Source organism: Pleuronectes platessa, chromosome 8 (assembly GCF_947347685.1).
Source record: "Pleuronectes platessa chromosome 8, fPlePla1.1, whole genome shotgun sequence".
NCBI classification, from domain to species: domain Eukaryota; kingdom Metazoa; phylum Chordata; class Actinopteri; order Pleuronectiformes; family Pleuronectidae; genus Pleuronectes; species Pleuronectes platessa.
This window is the reverse complement of record NC_070633.1, coordinates 5,112,770-5,137,316: the sequence shown is the minus strand read 5'-3', so window position 1 is coordinate 5,137,316 and position 24,547 is coordinate 5,112,770. Positions and strand designations below refer to the sequence as shown.

Sequence of the window (24,547 nt, the reverse complement as noted above, 5' to 3'; positions counted from 1 at the left end):
ACTTGATTCAAAGCTTTTTACCATGTTTTCCTTCTGTTGTAGAGCAAGAAGAATTCAGTTCCTGTAATTCATCTTGTTTAGGGAATACCTGAGGTCACTTATAAGGAAAAATACCAGACATGCTGATAGGAGATATAAAATACATCAAATTGGGGAAACGTGAAATTTGGGAAATAATCCTAATAAACCTTACTGCTTCCCTGCAAATCAATGAAATCAAATAATTGAATTAACATGACCTGACTTTGAATAGCAAGTTTGAACAAAAGAAGAGGAGAAACAAATAAAACGCATTTTTTCCTTCACGAATGGGGGAGGAATCTGAACTCCGATCACGCTCTGCAGCTGAAAATCTCATCACAAAGACCTGTCTGCTTCCAGCTCGGTGGCCTGGTTGAATGCTGGCAAGTTATTATAAGAGAACTTCTGTGGTGTCTCAGAAGATGTGATGATTATCTAACTGCTTTAGGGGGAGGGGGCTTGTTTGTTCCGACTAATGCTGCTATCTGGCTACTGAGCTAAATCATTCGGACCTATATAGCACACACACACACACACACTAGAATGCATGGAAAGAGCTGCAATGCACAGCTGGCTTGTCGCAGAGTGTTCGAACGGGCTGTCTTGCAGTGTGTGTGGGTGTGTGGGTGTGTGTGTGTCAGGCCGGTCATGATTTATAGCGAATATTACCAGCACTCAGAGAGGAGGAGGAGGATGAAGGAGAAAGAGAGAGAGAGGGAGAAAGAAAATAAAAGAGAAGGAGTGCAAGGATAGAGACGGCGAGAGGAGGAGGTGATTTAAGATGGAGGAGAGTAACGGAGGGTGGTGGTGAGGAAAGAAAGGGGACAAAATGAAGGGAGGGGAGCAGGGGTGAGCGAGGTCCGGACATACAGGTGGAGAGAGAGAGAATGAGCCGGAGAGAGATAGAGATGAGGGATGAAGGCTTTTGCAATCTCACCCATGACTAAGATCAATGTAACCTTTCGGTCTGCTTCTATGATTCAGTTTGAGTGTGTGCTTGTGTGTGTGAGATTAAATAACACACACACACACACACACACACAGACACACGCACAGAATGTTGAAATGTGCACATGTAATTGAATACTGGTGTATGTGTGTCCATATGTATGTAACAGCTTTGCTTAACTATTCATGGACATGGGTGTATGTGTGTGTGTGTGTGTGAAGGTAGAGTAGCTAGTGACCAGGCAGACGTTCCCTCTCAGTAGAAACACATTGATCTTAATACGGAGGAGGGCAGCGGAGCAGGAGAGGTTAGAGAGGTGAACGACAGGATGAAGATGGGGGAGAAATGGAGGGGAACCGAAGTGAGACATTAGAGAGGACACAGGACAGGCCTAGTGCAGGATGTATTAACACAGAGGTGAGTATGAGGGCGATTTGTCAGCTCAGACAATTGTGAATGCCTTGAGGGAAATATCATAAGGCAAATGTTTTACCTTAAAATAGATGATTTATAATCCTGATGATGCTTCACTACACTGCAATAGGGAGAATGGCACCTGTTCTTTCACTATGTCACTTTCGTGAGCATGTATTATGTCCCTTGATAATCATCAGCTCGACCTGCCGAAATCAGGCCCTGCAAGTTCACTAGTGAAGCTGAACAGTAGATCAAATAAAAAGACTCAATAACAAAAGATATTTGTTTTAATATTCAGTTTCATTATTTTTTGAAATATTAAAAAAGTGAATGGCTCGGGAATGAATGAGGAATATAAACTGTAGATGAAAACGCTCATACGCTAAGTTTCAACAGAAAGATATCACTTCTGACTGCAGACGTCACTGTCACATCATGATAACATGGGTATGTCTCTCTCATTTTACAGGTGTTTTTGAATATTTTTCCGCAGCAAAGCCAGTGAGTAAGATAACCTCACGTTTATACTTTAAATTGAATTATCAGTCAAAATCCAATGGTTATACAGCTCAGGTATAGCTCTGCTGTTTGTCAAGATCTAATACATCAAACACAGATTCATATTTGAGTTAGTAATTTATAATACCAAGATCTTTGCATAAAAGGAGGATTACGGGGATTGGAGGAAGGAGCGGCGGCGTGGTGACATATTGACGTTGTGACAATGACAGCACTGCACACCAGCATGAATATGACTTGAGGTTACAAGCAGCGAAGGAGCAAGTGATAATCATTTAAACAACAAAATCTCAGATCAAAAACCAGCAGGAGCGAACACAGTGTGATGACTAATAAGGGCTGATGACAAGACACAGTGCATCTATTAAAAACAACACTAATCCCATACAACACGAGAGTCACATTATGAATCTCTGCCGCGCTCTCTTTTGCCAACAGAAACAAAGCTATTTTACAGTCTGTTAAGCTGCTCTGAAATAAGACGTTTGGTGCATGTGTTTCAGTGGAGAACGCTGATCATGCTGAATTTATCAAGACAGCTGGTAAACATGATGCTTTCGGTCTGCATCAAGAAGAAAGTGAAGCTAAAAGCAGATAAAAGATACATCAAATGTTTTGTGAAACATCGTCAAATTTAATTTTTGTACCTATGTTTTTTGTTATTTATTCATCATTATTAATAATTATTCGTGTTATTCATGATTGTGCTTTGACAGCGGTCATTCCACAAGTATGGTGATAAAAAAACATCCTGTGAAATTGCTGCAACTTTTTGGCACAAAGCTTTATGATTCGTCATGTGGAAGAATGATGTTAGTTTCCGAAAAATGAGAGTCACAGAAAGAAAATGTGATGACAAATGCAACCTGCCTGCTGGGCTGACTTGAACTGACGTCGAACCTGTGTGCCAAGAGTGTCCCCATATGAGTCACATTGTGTGCATAGTGTGGACTCCAGGAAATTATGAGTGAGACATGGCAGAGAACCGATGCACAATGAGGGGGGGGAATAATCCTTGTCCTCCTCAATATACCTGAATGACATCATTTGAGCTTTTCTGCTAAGACAGAACATTCTGACACCATAAGAAAAAAATTCAAAAGCCATACATAGGTATTATATGATACTATGTACAGATGCTCTGAGCACAGAATAACAATAAATAAATATTAAAAAGTTACCAGGTATTCATAACAGGAAAAAATATAAAACACAAATAGTGTTTCCTAAATGTTCTTGTTTGGTGCAAAAATCACTTCTTGAATTTAACCGTGTCCATATAGTGTTGTAATATATTGTGGCTTGCGTCTTGTATGAATAGCAGTTCATATCATCATATCCTCCTCCCCATACATATGTGGATTACAGCAACCTATTGTAGCGATGTTGAACAATCTGATTGTAGTTGACATGATTTTTGCGATTGTGAAAATGTTTTACTAGGTAACAGTGAGCTCCACCAATCAGACATGTTGCTGTTACACCTGATCATTTTGTGTCTTGTTGTAATTAATGCAAAAAAAACCAGGAATATCTGAATTCACACTTGATATCATATGGACTTGTGGCTTCTACAGGAGCATATAACATTGTTTCACAATCTGGTAGCTTGTGGCACATCTACCTTGGATGTTTAATATATCATGGCTTATAATCAATATCTCTTTTCAGAAAATGAATGGGATTTTAACCTCTGCATCCATGCTGTTGAGCTCTGTCGACAGGTTTAAGAAGCTAAGCTAGGCTAGTTAAGTGTGCTAAGGTAATACCAGAGGCCTAGTTACTATGGTTCCTAGCCAAAAAGCTAGAGACGCAAAACAGAGAATCTGAGGCTAGATGCTTCACATTAAACAGCTCCAACATAGGAGATTGTGGCAGAAAGTAATGATGGATTCACAATGATGAAATGATGGCAGAACTTCCTGTACAGTGTTTGCAGCAATGACAGGAAGTGTTTCTTTATTGTATTTGTGGTTATCGAGGTAATCTCAGGTTTAACTATGGTTTTCTGAGTTATGCTGGTGGTTCAAATTCGGGGGAAAGTCCCTATGGTAACTTTCAGTGAACCAGAAGACTAGATCAAAACCTGTCAACAGCCCAATTTAGTGAAAACTCACACATCACCTGAAAAACAGGGTCATTGTTCCACAGGGTCCTGACGGGGACAAAAGAGTTTACAATAAAAAATAAACAGCTCCCATCAAGACCCTTGAAGGACAAACAGTATATATAATGAATGGACGGATAGAAAACAGCAACAGACATGTGTCCACTAGTTTTAAAACTGAGCTTCTAACAAATGTAGGGGAGGTTTAATGTACAAAATAAGTACATTATAATTATTTTATTTTAGCTTAATTTCAAATTCAGAATTCCTGAGAGTATAGATGCAATAACTAATGTACTTTAGAACATGATAAATACAATCTAAACCCACGGATGTTTCTTTTAATTAAAAAAGTATCCACATACTGCTCAATATTTCAAAAGTACATTCCAGTGAGATGGACCTCAGCAGACATGAACTACTTCTTTCCTCTGCTTTAGCACAAATAGTCTTACTCTTCATTTTTCTTGGCCGCATCAGAAAGAATATTCACAACAGATCCTCAGCCTGACTTTCAAAGTGGGAAATTATTCCCCTTCATTGTTTATATTTCACCTTGTTAAATATCTCTTTCTCCTGTCGCTATAACTTAAAATCGTGGGTACCTACAAGGTTTATTATTTCAGTCATGATTATGACCATGTTGCTCCTGATAAAAAGAAACAAACCTGCACCTTTCAAATTAATGCACTTGGTTGGATACCCAGTTAGAGCCAAGTGACAATCAGCTCCATGATACAGGTTGGTTATCAGGATGGCCAATTTTAAACTTGCTGAAGCCTGATAACAACTAAATATAGATTGTGTGTGTTGAGCTTGCGGTGTAGCGGCACTTCAGGTCTGTCAGGACTCAGCGCAGCACATCATGTGTGGATGATGGAACAGAAAGGGCACTGCGTGGACTGGATATGAAGCCTGTTGTCTGCTTCTCCACAATCCCACCTCTCACAGGGAAAAAGAAAAGGTCATCAGTCTATCAGGAGGAGCGACTTCAAGCAGTGGAGATTTATTTCTCCACTTACATGTGACATGACACAGGGTTGATGAATTATACAAGGGGGCGCAGTCGGAGCCGGTATGTTTACCTCAAAGCTGCAGTATACGCACAGCATGACAGGTCAACTCTGGGTTTACTGGACGATTACAGAGTGGAGGTCACATGTTTGGAGCTCTGCATAGGTCCATACATTTTTCATTTACCTGGAGAAATAGGAGACTGATAGATGACTTCATGGTCACTCTAAAGAAATACTCTGGTGTCCTTTCTTCTCCTGAATTCAATGGATGAATTTAATACAAACTAACTTTGTGGTTTCACACAAACTAGAGGGGGAGTATTTTTGCCGATAGCTGGAGAGTGGAGTGGAGAAAAGCTAGTTTTATACAATATGTCTCTACCAAAGCTCCCCAGGAGACCATGAACGTTGACCTCTACTAAAAAAATACATAGGTTTAAATGACAAATTAATTCTGTTTCTTTGCCTTTCTTTCTGTCTCACACTCATGCACATCTTCGCCCACATAAATGATGAAATACATATTTTTTTTTTACCCTGAATTGTGAGGTTTTGGCCTGTTTTCTTGCCTCGCTTACAATTAATCCATTATTTGTTTTACACAAAAGGGGTCCTGGCAAAAGAGAAGATAAATCCCACCTGCCCCAATGAATAATAAGAGTGATTGTGTTTACAGAGTCCGTTTCCAGCTCAGCACCTGGGAATCTTTCTGGGCCTGCTTTCAATCACATGTTCACCATCACCACATGGAATTTGAGTTAATTCTTTAAGACTGCTGTCCAATTGTTTGATCTCTCCATTTGCCTTATTCTATGTCCTCAGATAAACTACAGAAAGTCCAGAGTCTGTGGCTCGGCCAATTTTATTTAGTCACATAAATCCCCTCAGGAGAATGTCAGGATATTACCTGGAGCTCAGCGTATGTCCGAAAGCAGTTTAGGTGTATTTTCCAAAATCTTACAAGCATATTGGAAATATGTACGTATACTGACTTCTAGACTTTTGGTTCATCTTTGTCCTTTATTGCATACAATTTCTGTTCTCTTCACTCACATATTGGCAGTGATCATGCACTGTGTCTGAGGAGTACTGTTAAATTGAATCAGAGGAATCATTAGTGCTCCTCTGAGGTGTGGAGCTGTTACACCTAGAGCCAATGTCCCAAGACAGCCATTATAACTCCGGCTAACACACATGGATGAGAAGGTGGAGGATGCAGATTACTATCATGTCTGTCGAGGTTAAGAGGACAGTGACCTGTATAATGCACACATTCAAATACTGTATGTATTGATGAAAAGCTGTCACGCACACTGGGTCTACCAAGAAGAAGAAGCAGATAAAATAGTACATTGCTAAAAAGAAATGGCAAAAAAAAAAGGATGAAGGAATATAAGTACAAACTGTAATGGGTCTATTTTACTTATTGTAGTGAAATTGTAATTTCTTTAATTGACAATATCCTCTTAAGACTAGTTTAAGAGGATATTATCAATTTGTTTTCAATTGAAATTTATATGTTCATCTTGTAATACAAATTCAATAGTCATCTCAGTTAATCTGAAATAATATTCCACATTCATCCCTGCTGCCTCAAATAAGTTGGTTTTCTTATAAGAAAAAACTATCCTGGGGAAAAAGCACCATCTCATTCAACAACAAAACAAAAGAAAAACGTCAGCATCTTGGATGCATAAATATCCCCATCAGAGATCCAAACACCTTTCGTCTTTTCAGCCCTTCACCACTGTCACAGCAGGTTGGACTTCCTTCTAATGGTTGACAGATGAGTGCTTAACAAGCTTCGGGTCAAAGTGAAAATGCTGCTGTGTGGCGCAAAATAAATACGCTGAAAGATAATCAGGTTCCCTTGGATTGGCAAAAAAACAAGAGAGCCAAAGAAGGTATTTTGTTGCAAAAATAAATAACCTTGGAGGGAGATAGTGATTTCAAAATCTCAATATGTTACGGCTGTCAACTAAAGCATTCAATAAATCCCATTTCAGAAAATATCATTGATTTGTTTGCAGTCAGTATTCCAGCTGCAGGCATGTGTTAAATCAATGCCACAGACTGACTGGTGAACACAAAGGCCCTTTCATGGTCAAGCAGGCCGACCCAACACCCACTCTTATATAAGAGGAGGAAGAAGAGGCCTCTCTTGGTGGGGAATGGAAAGAAAAAGCTTTATTTATATCCACACTGGAATACCACAAAGATAAAGCATAATCCTCACCAGTGCATTCATCCAGTAAGGAGGTTCAAGTTTTTATTAAGGAGAACCTTGTTCGTTCACTTGAAAACGTTCAACTTGTTTATGCTCTTGCCCTCGGAGCAATCTCTGTGTATTAAAAACAGGTAATGCCAGAGGCATTTAACAAACTCATCATTCTAGTGCACTGTCAAATGTCCTTACTCTTTCCATTCAGGGTGGGAGATATGATATTTCTTCAATTCTTTGAGTTCATGTGTCAACCATCAATCTTAATTATTTACCTCTTTAGTATAATCCATTCAAGGGCCATATCTCAAAAGTCGCTATTTCAACTAAGATCTAATAAAAATGTGTAAACAAGCCCGACCAGAACCAAAAAGACACTCCGTCCAAGCCTGACCCGCGCTTATATGTAACATTGTTTTATGTTAGACCAGGGGTGTCCAAACTACGGCCCGCGGGCCATCTGCGGCCCGCCTTCCATTTTAAATTGGCCCGCCTCAAAAAAATTAAAAAAAAAAAAAAATTATTATAATTTTTTTTTTTAAACTAATAATTTCGTAGCACTTAAATGGCACCTACTTATAGCACTTTGTAGTTTTGCTCTATTTTTGAAGAAATTGTACTTTCTTGATTCTTGTTGTTCTGGGTTTGTACCCTCGGGTAGGGGAGAGCGGGGTAATATGATAATTTTTTTTACATTTGCTCCCCTCTAGGCGAGCTAAAATTATATATCAGTAAAATTTACACATTTCCCATTAATTCAGGATGTTTCCTAGCAATGGAAATTATCAGAATGTCTTCAGGACAAAGGGCAGTGAAAATATGATTGTTTTAAAAAAAAGTGGTCTTGTTTCTCACTTTACCCCAGCTAAGGGGTAAAGTGAGAGACAGACCAGAGAAATCAAGGGGGTAAAGTGATCCACTTACTTTTTCCGCTTTAAAAATACCATAACAACACATGTTGAAATAGGTCAATTAGGCACATTTATGATTATTATGATTCATGTGATCTCTTGCACACCCTAGCTTACCTGCACATTGTTTCTCTGTCCAATTGGCAGGGACAGGGATATTGTTTTTCTCTGCGTATTCAAATGCCAGTTCATGGCACTTAACTGGAACAAGGCCATGGAACTGGTCAGCTAGTTGTTTCAAGTGATTGCAAGCTCCTCCTCCATCTCATCTGTGAATATTCTCTTTGCCTCAGTTACTGCACCCAGGCAACTGATTTTACTTTCCCTTTCTCTTTTTTCTTTATGAATCTTTTGAGGGTTGTCTTATCAATATTTCTATCCCTTCCAGCTTTTCTTAAGGACTTCTTTCCTTGCATGACCTCAGCGGCTACACTCTCCATCTCTGCGAGGGGTGTTTGGCCCCAGGTTGTCTTCCTGGTTTAGTTTCTAGGCATGATGGCTTTTATACAATGTTTTTGACATTAAAAATAAAACATATGTAATGTAATATTACACTAAAATATTTTTAAGACTAAACCTAACTTGTGCTACATGTCTCACCTTACCCTACAGCATTTGTCTCACTTTACCCCACAGCCAACATTTTAGAAAAAACAACATCTCTTAGCAATTCAGGCTAATCTTCAGCTAGCATCAATCAAATGATTTTATATGTTGGAAGTTCATCAACATGTATGATATAAGCTTTTCTACCTGAATCTATTTGTTTTGACACAAGAGTTGATGCAAGAACATTTTTGGTGAAAAAACATTCTAACCACAGCACCTGCACCAACTTCTCCTTCATGGCAAGGGTGGAATGGGAGGGGCTTGAAAACTTAATGATCACATGACCACAATTGTGTCCGTTGCCTAGATACAGGGGGTGTCTCACATTACCCGCTCTCCCCTTCCCTTGAATGCACTGATTGTAAATCGCTTTGGATAAAAGCGTCAGCTAAATGAATTGTAATGTAATGGACTATGGCCCACTGTATTGTACTTCTCAGTTTTGACAGTAGGTGGCGCCACGCCCCCCGCCCTAAGCGACACGATTGAAGCGCACTTTCAATAGTCCGCTCCAGGGCAGGGGGGCGTGGCGGCGTGAGTGGCCCAGACCTTCACATTTTTTTGGAATGTGGCCCTCGGGACAAAAAGTTTGGACACCCCTGTGTTAGACAATAGACATTTTGGTTGGAAAAAAGTCAAATGTTTGCAGCCTATTTTCTGTGTATCACAATTTCTAAACTTTTGCTTGTGTGAACGCAAATGTCTGTGTGAGAGTCTCTTATTTATCTTAGAACTTTACAGACCTGGCCTCCTAGTATAAAGTTTGCAGGATGTTAGAGAATCCGATGTGAGCAGGGGATACCCCATTGGATTCACAGTGAGCAAGTGGGGCAACGCAAAAAGTAATGCACAAACTATCTTTTGAAATCTGATGAATACGTACAGCGATAGTGCGCTTGCGCAAACCTCTGCAGCGATATTCTCATGCAAGATGGCGGAGATCCCTTTAAAGAAACATTTTATATTTGAAGAATTTTTGTGCATTCTAAAAAGTTTTGATGATATTTATGGCAAGAAATGTGTTTAAATTTCAATATTTTTGTTCAGTGAATCTATGCGATGTTTGGTTTGTTAGTTCTTATGAAGATTTAAAGTTTGTATCGTTAAAAAATTTAATTTTGCACAGAAAGTGCAAGTGAAATATTACAAAATTTAAATGTTATAATGTTAAAAACTGGAGGGGAATTTCTCTTTTCATTAGGGATGGGTATCGTTTGGGTTTTTTCCGATACCAGTGCTTAACCGATACTTTTAAAACGATACCGGTGCCTAAACCGATACTTAAAAAAAATATGTATATGAACTGTTAACAAAAGTTTACACTATACTTAAATAAATAAAAATAAATACAAAACACACACACTCTGACTCGTGACTGACTACGGTGCCTGGGCCAATTGAAGACTGAGGGGTCGCTTTCCCATCCCTCGGAGACCCCTGTGTCTCCGCGGCTAGGGCTGTCGCAGGCAGGCTTCGGCCTGCCTTCTTCCCCCTAAAATGCAGATGCTTTTGTGAAACCTTTCTCGGCGTGGTCTTTGTTCCTCCCGCCCCCAGCCTTTCCAAGCCGACCCAGAGCCGGTTGCGGCGCACCGCCACAGAGGAAATGGTTCGCGAGGAGATTCTCCCACACCTGCACGGAAGCCCTGACGCACGCGTAACGGGCTGCAAGGAGAGAAGAGTTTGTCCACCGGCAGCCGCGCCCGACTCATGCAGGGACCCGACGGGAGGCGCCCCTTCCCGTGAAGGAAGGAGTGGAAGTGTGAGGAGGCGGGAGGAACAAAGACCTCAGTCTTCAGTTGGCTAAGGCACCGAAATGAAGCACCGAAATAGGCGTTGCATTTCGGTCCGGGTAGGTACCGGTGCCATATTGGAACCGGTTCTCGGTACCCAACCCTACTTTTCATTTCATAAACCACCTTCCAGTGTCTTATATTAATTTAATCGAGCCAAAAATAAATAAAAGTTTCCTGATAATGTACCGCTATGTCTCCCCTCTGCCGTTGCAGTTGCTTGACTGCTGGACAGCCTGTGTTCTTTTTTATACAATTAATTAAATCCAATCTGTTTATGATCTATTTATAACCTTTATTACAACACTTGTATGCTGCATGTCTCACCAGCAAAACGTTTCAGTGTCTAGAACAAAACACATTGTATTCAAGAACCACGGAAGCCTGGCTACTCTGGCCCTATCCTATATTGGGGCTTTAATATTTATTGTTTAGTCACTATGTCATCAGAAGATGGTCAGAAAAGCAAAAACTCTGACAAACAATCTCAACACAACACTGGTATTGTAACACCTGTCATCAAGCGACTCCCTTCGCATAAATACCTGCACTTTAAGGAGCGGACCATATTAATAGACGCACCAGATCCCTCGCTTGCGGACCAGTGCAATAAGACACCTGCCGTACAGCGCCGGCACAAGGATAAGAGCAGGAACAACGGCCGGACGTGGGCTGTGCGGCATTTCTCAAAAACTATAGTTTAACACCCCTCGCCAGCGGAACGAGGTAAGGAAGCTGGTCCCATTAACTTTGCTGCAGGTAGCGCGGAACCAAGGTCGCTGTCACGTTAACGCATCAGACTTGTCTCGTGGTGATTTGTTTGTTTATTGTATTTTAACGTTTGTGTTTGGTTTTATGGATTAAAATATCGTATACTTAATGTCATTCCAGTTTTACGGTGTATTTACGGTTACGATGAAGTGAACAATAAAGAGCCGTGTGCCATCAGTAGAGAAACTCTGCGTCATGTTCGGGGGGGGGGCTGTTACATTAACTGTTTCTCTAAAAAATGCTGATCGTATTGGTAAGCTCTACGTGTATCCTTAAATTATTTTTACAACCCCGGCAAAAATAGTTTTTACTGATCTTCTTCTTCCACCTCTTCCAGCGTGTGTGCAGTTGAGTTCTGTTGACAACAACTATGCGTCGCTTTACATGCGTCACATACTACGTTGCTCTGATTGGTTGTAGGTCTATCCAATTGAGCGAAGAGGAATTTTATTTCCTGGTTCGGTTGAAACACGCCCCATAATCACAGCCCAATGGAGCGGTATCAGACTCACATTCTGAATAGAATTGTGAGTATGACAACGTCAGGCTACAGAACTCTGGCTCTTCCTCCGATTTTCGACTAGCATCGACTACAGAGGCCTGAACGATGTCATGGACAAGAACAGGTACCCTCTTCCACCCATTTCCTCTGCTTTTGAACGTTTAAAAGGGGCATCCATTTTTTCTAAGATGGATTTGAGAAATACATATCATCTCGTTTGCATACGGGAGGCCTTTAACGCCCCTAGCAGCCACTATGAGTATCTGGTCGTGCCATTTGGTCTAACCAACGTCCAGGCCATTGTTCAGGCCCTGGTCAATGATGGTATGAGTGTGTTAAACAAGTTTGTTTTTGTATATCTGGATGACATTTAGCTTTTTTCCAAGTCTGAGGACGAGTATGTGTAGCATGTCCGACGGGTTCTTCAGCAGCTGCTGGAGAATTAGCTTTTTGTGAAGGCTGAAAAATTTGAGTTTAATCAGCGGACTGTTTCCTTCCTGGGGTTCATTGTGGCCCCCGGCAGCATCCAGATGGACCCTGCTAAGGTCAGTGGAGTCATTGAATGGCCTGTTCCCACAGACAGAAAGCAGCTGCAGAGGTTCTTGGGCTTTGCAAATTACAGACGCTTCATCAGGAACTAGAGCTCTGTTGCAGCCCCTCTCCATGCCCTCTCTGATAAGGTCCGACAAGCGCTGGAGGGGGTAGAAATCCCAGCAGGCTGTCCGGAGAATCATCTTTTTGTTCTACCCATTCTCCGTCCGCAGGTCCTGCATTGGGCACACTCGTTCAACTTCAGGTGTGACCCAGGGGTTTCCCGCTCCATCAGTCTCCTTCGACAATGTATTCTGTGGCCCACGCTGAGTGAGGATGTCCAGGAGTTTGTCGCTGCATGCCCCGTCTGAGCCAAGAATAAGACCTCTCGCCAGTGGCCCTACGGTTTCCTTCATAAGGTAACGCAGTCATTCTAACCATAGTGGACAGATTTTCTAAAATGACGGCTCACAGACCAACCGGGGACGTCTGGAGCCGTCCCTTGAGGGGGAGGTACTGTAATAGTTCAGTCTGTTTCTGTTTGTATTCACTTCCTCTTTTATTTTGTTGTCTGGGTTCTTGTGTCTAGTTCTACTTCCTGTTGGTTTCCCCACACACCTGCTGCCAGATGTCATGGTCTCCTTCGTGTGTTCATGCTATTCAGTGCTAAGTTCCGTGTGTTTGCTTACCTGGTTTTGGACCCTGCCTTGATTACCGACTTTGGATTTTTTGCCTTATCCCTGAATGGACTTGTTTGCTTCTCTTACTGCCCACTAAAAGTTAGTCACCCGTAGTAAATGACTTGAGTAAAAGTCTTAAAAGTATCTCATTGAATGTACTTCAATTCAGTGCAGACATCTCTCAAAGCTGTCTCTCCCTTGTCTTTCAGAATCTTGAGCAACCTTTCCACAGCCATGAACAGTGAGTTTCACTGGGTGGCATTTGGCCGTAGCAGCTGGATGGAGCAGAGGTCTTCTGCTGCTCCAGCTGCTAGAGTGGATGGCCCACATTTATTCCTCAGCCCATGACACTTGCTGAATGCTGAGCGATGCAGTTTTTTGTATGCATCGACTGTAGAGACCAAATTGAGCAAAGACAGGCACAACGTTGATGTTTTGGGAACTCAAATTCAAAGCCATCATTCTGATTTAGGATCTCTGATCTCCACTTCTTCCTCACCCTCATTCTCTTCCTTCTCCCCTGGTTCTGCATCACCACGGACTTCATTGTTGTTTGTCTCATCCTTGAAAACTTTGAAAGCCTGATCCTGATTCCATATTCTGAATGGATGTCATTGAGTGCGGTGGCCAAAACATCAAAAGGTATGGGAACCTCTCAAATATCTACAGGCCAGGGCTGCTGATTGTCTAGTTAGGCTGTCAGGGTCCACCCAGTGGGCAGACACGCTAATAAAGCTGCTTCTTCTGACTGACCAGCAGTCTGTAGTGGAGGCGATGTGATCCACAGCCTTCATGCCCTCAGTTACCAATATTTTAATTCTGTTGGCAACAGCTTCAATTATTGAACACCGGGTGGCCCTTGAGATGAATTTTCCATTGGGCTGAAGACCGGTGTCTGTTGTATACTCACTGTATTATCAGGTACTATCACCAATAATGAGTACAAGGGAGAATTGCTCGTAAACATGTATTCGATTTTACACAGAACGGAGGATTGCTACAACGTAAGCACGTAACACAAAAGGGGGCGTAACAGTAACCGGGAAGGGACATACTTAGGTTGTCAATGCACAACAGTGACAAAGTCTATAAGGCTTGAAATAGGGTCCACCTGTCTGCAATTTAATCTCAGTATAAATACACCTGTTCTGTGACGGACTCAGAGTTTGTTGGAGATCATTACTGAACAAACAGCATCATGAAGACCAAGGAGCTCACCAAACAAGTCAGGGATAAAGTTGTGGAGAAATATGAAGCAGGGTTAGGTTATAAAAAAATATCCAGAGCTTTGAACATCTCTCTGAGCGCCATAAAATCCATCATAAGAAAATGGAAAGAATATGGCACAACCGCAAACCTACCAAGAGGAGGCCGTCCACCCAAACTGAAGAGTCGGACAAGGAGAAAATTAATCAGAGAAGCAACCAGGAGGCCCATGGTTACTCTGGAGGAGTTGCAGAGATCCACAGCTGAGGTGGGAGAATCTGTCCACAGGACAAGTATTAGTCGTCTACTCCACAAATCTGGCCTTTATGGAAGAGTGGCAAGAAGAAAGCCATTGTTGAAAGGGATCCATAAAAAATCCCGTTTGGAGTTTGCCAGAAGCCATGTGGGAGACACAGCAAACATGTGGAAGAAGGTGCTCTGGTCAGATGAGACCAAAATTGAACTTTGTGGCCTCAATGCAAAATGCTATGTGTGGCGAAAACCCAACACTGCCCATCACCCTGAGCACACCATCCCAACAGTGAAACATGGTGGTGGTAGCATCATGCTGTGGGGATGCTTCTCTTCAGCAGGTACAGGGAAACTGGTCAGAATAGAGGGAAAGATGGATGGAGCCAAATACAGGGAAATCCTTGAAGAAAATCTGATGCAGTCTGCAAAAGACTTGAGACTGGGGCGGAGGTTCATCTTCCAGCAGGACAATGACCCTAAACATACAGCCAGAGCTACAAAGGAATGGTTTGGATTAAAGAATGTTAATGTCTTAAAATGGCCCAGACCTCAATCCAATAGAGAATCTATGGCAAGACTTGAAGATTGCGGTTCACAGACGGTCTCCATCCAATCTGACTGAGCTTCATCTTTTTTGCCAAGAAGAATGGACAAACCTTTCCATCTCTAGATGTGCAAAGCTGGTAGAGACATACCCCAAAAGACTTGCAGCTGTAATTACAGCGAAAGGGGGTTCTACCAAGTATTGACACAGGGGGGTGAATACTTATGCACCCAACAGATGTCAACTTTTTTGTTCTCATTATTGTTTGTGTCACAATAAAATTAATTTTGCACCTCCAAAGTACTATGCATGTTTTGTTGATCAAACGGGAAAGTTTATTTAAGTCTATTTGAATTCCAGTTAGTAACAGTACATAATGGGAAAAAGTCCAAGGGGGGTGAATACTTATGCAATGCACTGTATCGACCGAGGCAACACACACACACACCCAGGTTACACTAGCACCGAGCTATGCTGAATCATATACACACAGACAACACAGTCAGAGAAATACTTTTTTCCGATTATATTTATTTTAAATCATTTGAGAACTGGGTTAAACGACCATGCTACCTTGCTCTCTAACCAGATCCATAATAGAGACAAGGAGCCAGAGAGAGGGCGAATAAAAGGCGGCTGCTTCCTTAAATAGGGCGCGATAGAGCGCACCACAATGGCAGATTTGTTAAAGTGGCAACAAATATATTAAATTGCATATAAATAGAATTGCATCTTTTCTAAGTTACTGAGGTAGGATATGTAACTATACGTTGCAGCCAGTCAATATAAATGGGAGAATAAATTAGCTACTGGACCCAGACAACGGACATACAGAATATACATACATTCAGTAGAAAGGTTATACAAATAGCAGTAAATGTGGTGAACTATAACAATTATGAGCTACATGCAATCCAAAGAACAATTTGTGTATGCACGCCTACACGTGGACCATACCTGGACGCTCATACACGTGTCTACGTTGTAATGGCCTATGTTAAGTCAAATTGTTCAATTGCAAACTATATTTTACTAGCTAGACTTTTGCAGGAGTGTTCACATGGGGTTTTCAGGTTTGCATGTGAATAAAGAAGTCAACGTTCGCTAGAGTTATCTCTCTGTCGACAATATTGCATCTTTACTTAGTACTGGCACATGACATAACATGACTGGCTGCAGTTACTTAATTCACTTACCTGAATGTGTTTTTTGAGGTTCCACAAAGAGTTTTGAAACGCCATTATTTCCGTGTCCTTAGCAGACACAAGAGGCGCCTCATTCTGCAGGATATATCTTTCATCCTTACGAAAGCAAAAAATTTCGCTAGATACGGTCGCAGGTGTGGTTCATTTTGTTGTTCTGCCAAAGAAGATGCTTTGTCTTCCTCAGTGTTAGACGAGGTAGCCACGGATGTGTAGCCGCGTTGGTGGCTTAATCTCCCGTCCCGCCCTCAGGTTGTCCTCGCGACAGAACCGTCCGTTCTCGCGCAACACTCACAGTCTAGATAATCCAATATCGTGATGAGAGAACTTTATTCAGAGTGGAATTGGGAACGAGGTGTCCAATGTCGAGGTTACGGAGTAAAAGTATATATTTTTTCTTATAAAAGTACTGGGGTAAAAGTACAAGTCCTGATGGATATAAATATTCAAGAAAAGTATAGATCCTCAGAAAAACGACTTAAGTACTGTAACATAGTACTTTTACTCTGTTACTTTACACCACTGCTGGCGGCCATGTTTGATGTAGTTAACTGATGTTTAGTTGATTTTCCCATTTATTGTTATATTCCCCCCCAAAAAAGTATGCTCCCCATTTTTATATTAGGCAAATGAGCGCACTTCTTTTAGGCAGTATGTCCAAGGAGCGAGGGCTCCTCTCCACTAGCCAAGTGAGAGCCAGGCGGCATGGCTGGCTCAACAGGAGTATTGAAATTCATTGAGTTGATCTTACTTTAAACTTCTTAATGCTGCATGTGTTGTGCTCATTGATTCACTGAAGTTTATAAAAAAACTTGTTCTGTATAGTTCTTATTCTAAAGCTCAATTCTAAGGCTGTTCTGTAAATTGTTTAACTAATAAACTGTTAAGGTTTGTGGAGGAGATGGACCCAGATGCAGAGTTTTAAAACAAAAGGTGATTTTGATTAAACTAGTACTTTTAACAAAATAAATGTGAGCACCAAAGGGTGAAAAACAAAAACATAAGTACGTTTACACGAGGGATTAAAAGTCAAGAGGCTCAGGGAATCAGGACAAGGCAGGACAGGAACACGGGACAGCGGGTAGAAGAACAACAACAAGATCCGACAGAGGACAAAGGAAACACAGAGGCTTAAATACACAGGGAAGGCAGGGGCAATTAAACACAGGTGAAACACATTAGGATTGGGACGACAATCAACGACAGGAAGTTAAGACAGCAACAACACACAAGGAACAGAGACTACAAATTAAACAGGAAACAGAAAACACAAAGACTGAAATCAACAAACTAAAATGACAGAGCATTACATAAACAACTAGGGCTACGTTGTAGCACTAACGGGCCCGAGCACAGGCAATTTCAAGTCTGTTGCGGTCGGGGAAGAGAGAGCGATCGATGACCAAGCGCACGTCTCTGCCTTGCGTGCGTTTTAAGCTCTGCAGCAAGAATAAACGCTTCACTTCCTGTAGCCAGCAGGTGGCGCTAGGATTTTAAGTCATGGTGTCCTTGTAGATGTCATCAGATCGCGACTCTTGTCTTACATGTCTAGTTTGGAGTTGATTGGACCAAATATGTCCAAGATACAGACGCTCGTGTTTTGATGGCATGTGATCAGACTTTGACTCCACGCCATGGTCAGAGTATGGTGTTTTCCTATTTTGTAGCAGATAAAAATACCAGTTAAATGTCAACAGTTGTCTTTATTGTCGTTCTGTTATTTAATAAATGCAACAAACTATAGTTTTTATATATATTGTATAACTATATATATATATATGTATATATATAACTTTATAACCTGTGTTATCAAATATGTTGTGCGGCTCCAGACAGATTTAAATTGGGGGAAGAGGGGACGAAATGGCTTTTTCAATAGTTACATTTTGTGTCTTGATCAAACCATGGTGTTACACTGACCTCTGGTGCCTTAATATTGGCACTACAGGTGTAATTCAATATTAAGTCACTAGAGAGCAGTGTTGGACCATTAACTACAGACATGGTGTTTTCATTTTGTTTATCAAATTTATAAGCCTCACCACGGTCACACAGATTGATGAAAAGTTTAAATTTTGATAACTTTAGATCTTCATCTTGTTTTGTACACATGCATCAAATTTTTACGTTGATTTGATGAAGGCCCTACGAGAAGTGAGTCAAACTGTAAGACATAGAAAAACAAGACATTTGCTGTTGCCACCAGGGGACGCTGTGATTTTAAGTCACGATTTCTGTACCAATGTCTTCAGGTCGCGACTCTTGTCTTATGTGTATAGTTTGGACTCGATTGGACAAAATATGTCCAAGATACAGGAGCCTGTGTTTTGATGGCGTTTAATCAAACTTTGAGGCCACACCACGGTCAGACGGTTTTGCTAAAACTTAATCCTTCAATAACTTTAGATCTCCATTTTGTTGTGATGACGATCGTCTAAATTGTAAGTTGATTTGATGAAAGCTGTAGGAGGAGTACTTAAAAGAAAAAATATCGAATATGACCAAAATGGCCACTAAAGTCAAACTGGCGGGCTTCCTGTTGCGTTATTCATAATGCACTGATGGACTTTTTTGTGCATCTAGTCATGATACACAATAGTCTTTGTTTTTTTTGATGATCGGTGAATGCTAAATGAGGGGCTTTTCCGTAGGTGGCGCTATTGAGCGGTTTTGACACAACCGTTCCCAAATACTTCAGAATACGTAAACTTGCGCACATTTCTAATTTACTGTACACTTTAGAAACTTTTTGAGCACGTTAAAGCCCTCAAAAAGCCAATTCGCTGAGCGAAGAAAAATAATAATAACTAGGGCTACGTTGTAGCACTAACGGGCCCGAGCACAGGCAATTTCAAGTCTGTTGCGATCGGTGAAGAGAGAACGTTCAATGAGAAGCGCTCGTCTCTGCGTTGCATGCGTTTCGGCACTGCGGCAAGGACTATCGCTTCACTTACTGTAGCCAGCAGGAGGCTCTATGAACTAGAGGTAAGTAACCTTGAAACTATACTACAACAAAACCTATTGCTTTATCTATCATCATATGCTTACATGCCGCAAGGCTTTTTTAATATAAAACTGTTATAAAAGTTACCGTTTATTTAACACGTCTAATGAACAGATTGAAGCAAGTTAGCTGCAGGGTGGTATGTTTGGTTGAGACTTTATGTTTTATTATAATAAGTTAATATCAATATGCTACACGTGTAAGTTGCATGTGATAGTAACTATGTTTCACCATTATTCTGTTGAAGGCTGGTATATCCACCATTACTATTCCCACCGCGTTTATTTAGCCTGTCATGGAGTTTTAAAGTGAATATGACAGTTTAGATATGATTATAATCTCCACACATCAGTGTTGTAAACAGTTCTCAAATTAATTATATAATTATGTTTTCCAACCGAGGGAAGTGGAGAGACTTGATGTGGACTGTTATCAATAGCTCTGTGGGAGATTATCACCTTGAATATTACAGATGAGGTAGAAAGACATTTTATCTATTTTTACAATGTTGTATTTCTTTCAGTACTTTTATCAAAAGCGACTTAAAATATGTGCATTTAACCATTAGGATACAAACCCAGACCACAGTACAACGGTTCTATCTGAAATCTGTTGTGCTTCATACACAACTCAAAACATTCTTTAACAGTGCGTTTCTTCTCTTTATAGATGAGGAACTGCAGCACCTGATGTCGTCAGCAGCAACATGGTGGTCAACACGTGGACGACTGCATCATCATCAGAAGCTACACAACACTTCTAAATTCCTCCCTTAAATAAAGATGGCCTGCAACTGTTTAGTGGTAACAGTCATTGCTCATTGTCATGGATAACAATTCATTTCTATCTTTATTATGGTTGGTTAAAATAATAAAAACTTATTACAACAATGTGTATCTTTTGCTTTCTGATTTGATACACTTTAGATAAGAACCCAGTGTTTAATATTTCTGCTTTGCCATAAGAGACAAAACATGGTCAATTGGTCATCACAGCTGTGTCCTTCAGGCTCGTCCGTCCCTAATAAAATGAGAGGAAACATAAAAATAATCAGATCATAATCATTTCATCTTAGGAAATAGGTAGTGTACATCATTTTCAAATTCTCTATGAACACTGTCTGTTCTAGTAAAGTTACAATATATTATATCCACCATTACTATTCCCACCGCGTTTATTTAGCCTGTCATGGAGTTTTACAGTGAATATGACAGTTGAGATATGATTATAATCTCCACACATCAGTGTTGTAAACAGTTCTCAAATTAATTATATAATTATGTTTTCACACCGAGGGAAGTGGAGAGACTTGATGTGGACTGTTATCAATAGCTCTGTGGGAGATTATCACCTTGAATATTACAGATGAGGTAGAAAGACATTTTATCTATTTTTACAATGTTGTATTTCTTTCAGTACTTTTATCAAAAGCGACTTAAAATATGTGCATTTAACCATTAGGATACAAACCCAGACCACAGTACAACGGTTCTATCTGAAATCTGTTGTGCTTCATACACAACACAAAACATTCTTTAACAGTGAGTTTTTTCATCTTCATAGATGAAGAACTGCAGCACCTGATGTCCTCAGCAGCAACATGGTGGAGATCTGATTTGATACACTTTAGATAAGAACCCAGTGTTTTATATTTCTGCTTTGTCATAAGAGACAGAACATGGTCATCACAGCTGTGTCCTTCAGGCTCGTCCGTCCCTAATAAAATGATAGGAAACATGAAAGTATGTCATAATTATAGAGAAAGAGTTACATATGAACAAAGTGTGTATTCTTATTTTCGGTGGATATTCAACTATGTATTTAAATATGCTTTTGGATTAAAACGTGCACTACCATGACAATGAATGTTTAGTATGGAGCTATTTCACATTAAAAGTATTGCATTATAATTTAACACATTATGTATTATGTGCAATACTTTGTAAGTAATGAAAACAGGTCTGTACCTGGAGTCAGTGTTCAGTCTGGTTGGATTCAAGTTGTGTCTCACGCTGGACATCCTAGAGGAACATTGAACACAAATACACAGATATGTTAAGTCATACATGTGCCATGTTATCTGCTTAACAGACTTTTACATGGTAATAATAAAATATTAATTCAAAGTTAATCAGATCATAATCATTTCAGCTTAGGAAATAGGTAGTGCATATTAGCCTACAATTCTGTATGACACTGTCTGTTCTAGTAAAGTTACAAGGCTATGATTTACTCATATTTAACAAAAGAATTCAGTGAAGTCTGTCTGAGATTAACGATTTAAATACTGAAGGTGGGAGACACGGTTACTTTTCACTGTAACACGTTACAACACTACTCTGAAGAAAGAGCTTTAGGACACGTAATGCTCCTTTGAACAGCTGCTCTTGCAATGCAGATGTGACTTTAAACACTCAGGTTTCTCAGGTTTCAGTTAGCATCGCTAGCCCGCTAGCGAAACTAACTTACAAGCCGACAAACAGTCTCCTGTCTCAGAGTCATCCGCATAAAGTAACGCTTATATCTGCTGGGTGGACCCGCTCATGTCGTTTCATGTCGGTGTTTGTCGATAATAACCCCAATCGAATCGAAGAACAGTTACTGCACCCATGCGAAGATATTCTTAGCTTGCTTGTTAGCGAGCTAGTTAGCCTCCGGCGCTAGCGAAAAAGAAGCCGACACACAGTCTCCTGTCTCAGATTCATCCTTATAAACGAACGCTTATCTCTGCTTGGTGGACCTGGGTTCATGGCGGTTGTTTCGGTAACAGCTGGCATTCGCATCGAACCCGTTGATATACACTGAGCTGGTATGTAGCTCCCGGATTAGCGTCCCTTAGCTATCACGGCTGATTCAAAGGCACCCTGCGAATCACATCGAAATAAAATACTTAACGTGACTTACCACAGAAACGGAGGCGCAGACATCGTTACCGTGACCGTCAGGAGAAGGAGCAGAACATCAAAGTGTGTAATTTACCGGGTATGTGGGTGTAAGCCATTTCATGAGGCGTTCACTTGTAACTGGTTAAAGCCAAACTCACAACACACCGCACAGCTTACACTGTGACGTCACGTGAATTTCAAACATCTATATCGCTTAAACGAGGGAGTTAAAATAAAATACACCCCCCTCAGGGTTGTCATGAAGGAAGAACTTAGCGATTGAGACTAAAACCAAAGTTTGAGCAATGCTGTAAAAGGTTTAATTCTCCTCTAAAGTTGGCCACCCTGTAAACACAGTCTGTTAATGCATAGATAACACAAAGCATGGTCTGACACTGCCATCTAGTGACTAAATATTGCAGCACATCTGCCAGATATAGATGTTTTCATTCCTCAAACTGGAAGCCACACCACGGTCACACAGTATTATGAAAAGTTGCAATTTCGTTAACTTTAGATCTTCATCTTGTTTTGAACACATGCATCAAATTTTTACGTTGATTTAATGAAGGCCCTACGAGTAGTGAATCAAACTGTAACACATAGAAAAACAAGACATTTGCTGTTGCCACCAGGGGACGCTGTGATTTTAAGTCACGATTTCTGTACCGATGTCTTCAGGTCGCGACTCTTGTCTTATGTGTATAGTTTGGACTCGATTGGACAAAATATGTCCAAGATACAGGAGCCCGTGTTTTGATGGCGTTTAATCAAACTTTGAGGCCACACCACGGTCAGACGGTTTTGCTAAAACTTAATCCTTCAATAACTTTAGATCTCCATTTTGTTGTGATGACGATCGTCTAAATTGTAAGTTGATTTGATGAAAGCTGTAGGAGGAGTACTTAAAACAAAAAATATCGAATATGACCAAAATGGCCACTAAAGTCAAACTGGCGGGCTTCCTGTTGCGTTATTCATAATGCACTGATGGACTTTTTTGTGCATCTAGTCATGATACACAATAGTCTTTGTTTTTTTTGAAGATCGGTGAATGCTAAATGAGGGGCTTTTCCGTAGGTGGCGCTCTTGAGCCTTTTTGCCACTTCCTTTTCAAAATACTCCAGAATACGTAAATTTTCGCCGCCTTCGAATTTACTGCAAACTCCTACAACTTTTTGAGCACATTAAAGCCCTCAAAAAGCCAATTCATTTAAGCTAAGAAAAATAATAATAATAATAATAATAATAATCATTTCAATTTCAATAGGGCCTCCCACCGATTTTGGTGCTCGGGCCCTAATAAGAATAATGCCTACAATTTCAATAGGGCCTCTCACCATTCGGTGCTCGGGCCCTAATAATAATCTTTTCAATTTCAATAGGTCCTCTCACCGATTTCGGTGCTCGGGCCCTAATAAATATAGCAAATTCTGATGAATCCATATCAGGCTTAAAATATCAAGTCCGGTTAACGACCCGCCCACTCCCGTTTGAGGTTTCATTTAGTTGGTTGAACAGACACCGATACAGATAACGGTGTACTTGCTCATCCCTATTCTTGACCCTCTGGCCCTTTTCCTATTGCCCCTGTAAAAACCAACCCACCCACCCTCCTCCGGCACACAAACATGCTTTCACATTCTTGCTGTCTGAAGTCTTTCGCTCTCTCTTTCAGTCACTAAGATGTGGGTGTGTTGGACAGTTACTTTGTGTCCTTGAAGGTACCAGAGGAGCGCAGTGGTGACAGCCAGCCTATTCAGAGCACCTGAGCCGAGCACTCCCAAAGGATGAAAGCCCAGCCGGCTTTTGCAGGATTTGCTCTTGTTTGACTTCTGTTATGCTTTGGCTCCACAACACATTACACCTCACTATGTCCACACACTCACATCTACATAACTGATGTTACTGACGTTCACGCTTCAGATTAGTTGTTACTTTTTTTTTTTTTATAAAAAATACTGCAACCTACCTTCATCCATTGTGTCCATCTATGTATTTGTCATGACCTATAAGCCATGGCACAAAAGGCAAAAACACAAATGATGAACAAAAAGTTAACAATGCGGCTGAATGCAATTCAGCTGGATTCTTAAGCAAAAGAGAAAGAGGAAGGCAGAAAGAAGATGAAAGAGATCCGTGGTTCGCAAGTGTCAAGAGGACACCCAGCGGAATGTTTTTTTGACAACTGAATGTGAAAAGCGGCTTGAATGAAAATCATTTCCACATTATTTTTCCTGAGGCAAAAATAAAATCTTTGTTAGTTCTTTTCTTTATTAATTTGCACCCATCTATAAAAGGGGCATCTGCACTGTAAGGAATTATTTTGTATAGTTATATTACTGTTACAGCACCTTTTGATCACAAACAGAAAGGAGTCTGCAAAATTGCACATTTCCACAGATTACGT

At 40.7% G+C, this 24,547-nt stretch overlaps 1 long non-coding RNA gene across 1 annotated transcript; it reads right to left on the bottom strand.

The window, feature by feature from the left end:
• Window positions 1–20,511: 20,511 nt before the first annotated feature.
• On the bottom strand, window positions 20,512–22,263 carry LOC128446239 (uncharacterized). Its single transcript, XR_008339561.1, has 3 exons — window positions 22,157–22,263; window positions 21,220–21,273; window positions 20,512–20,968 (listed from the first exon to the last, which is right to left on the bottom strand). It is a non-coding gene; the product is annotated as an uncharacterized LOC128446239 (long non-coding RNA).
• Between the last annotated feature and the right edge of the window lie 2,284 nt (window positions 22,264–24,547).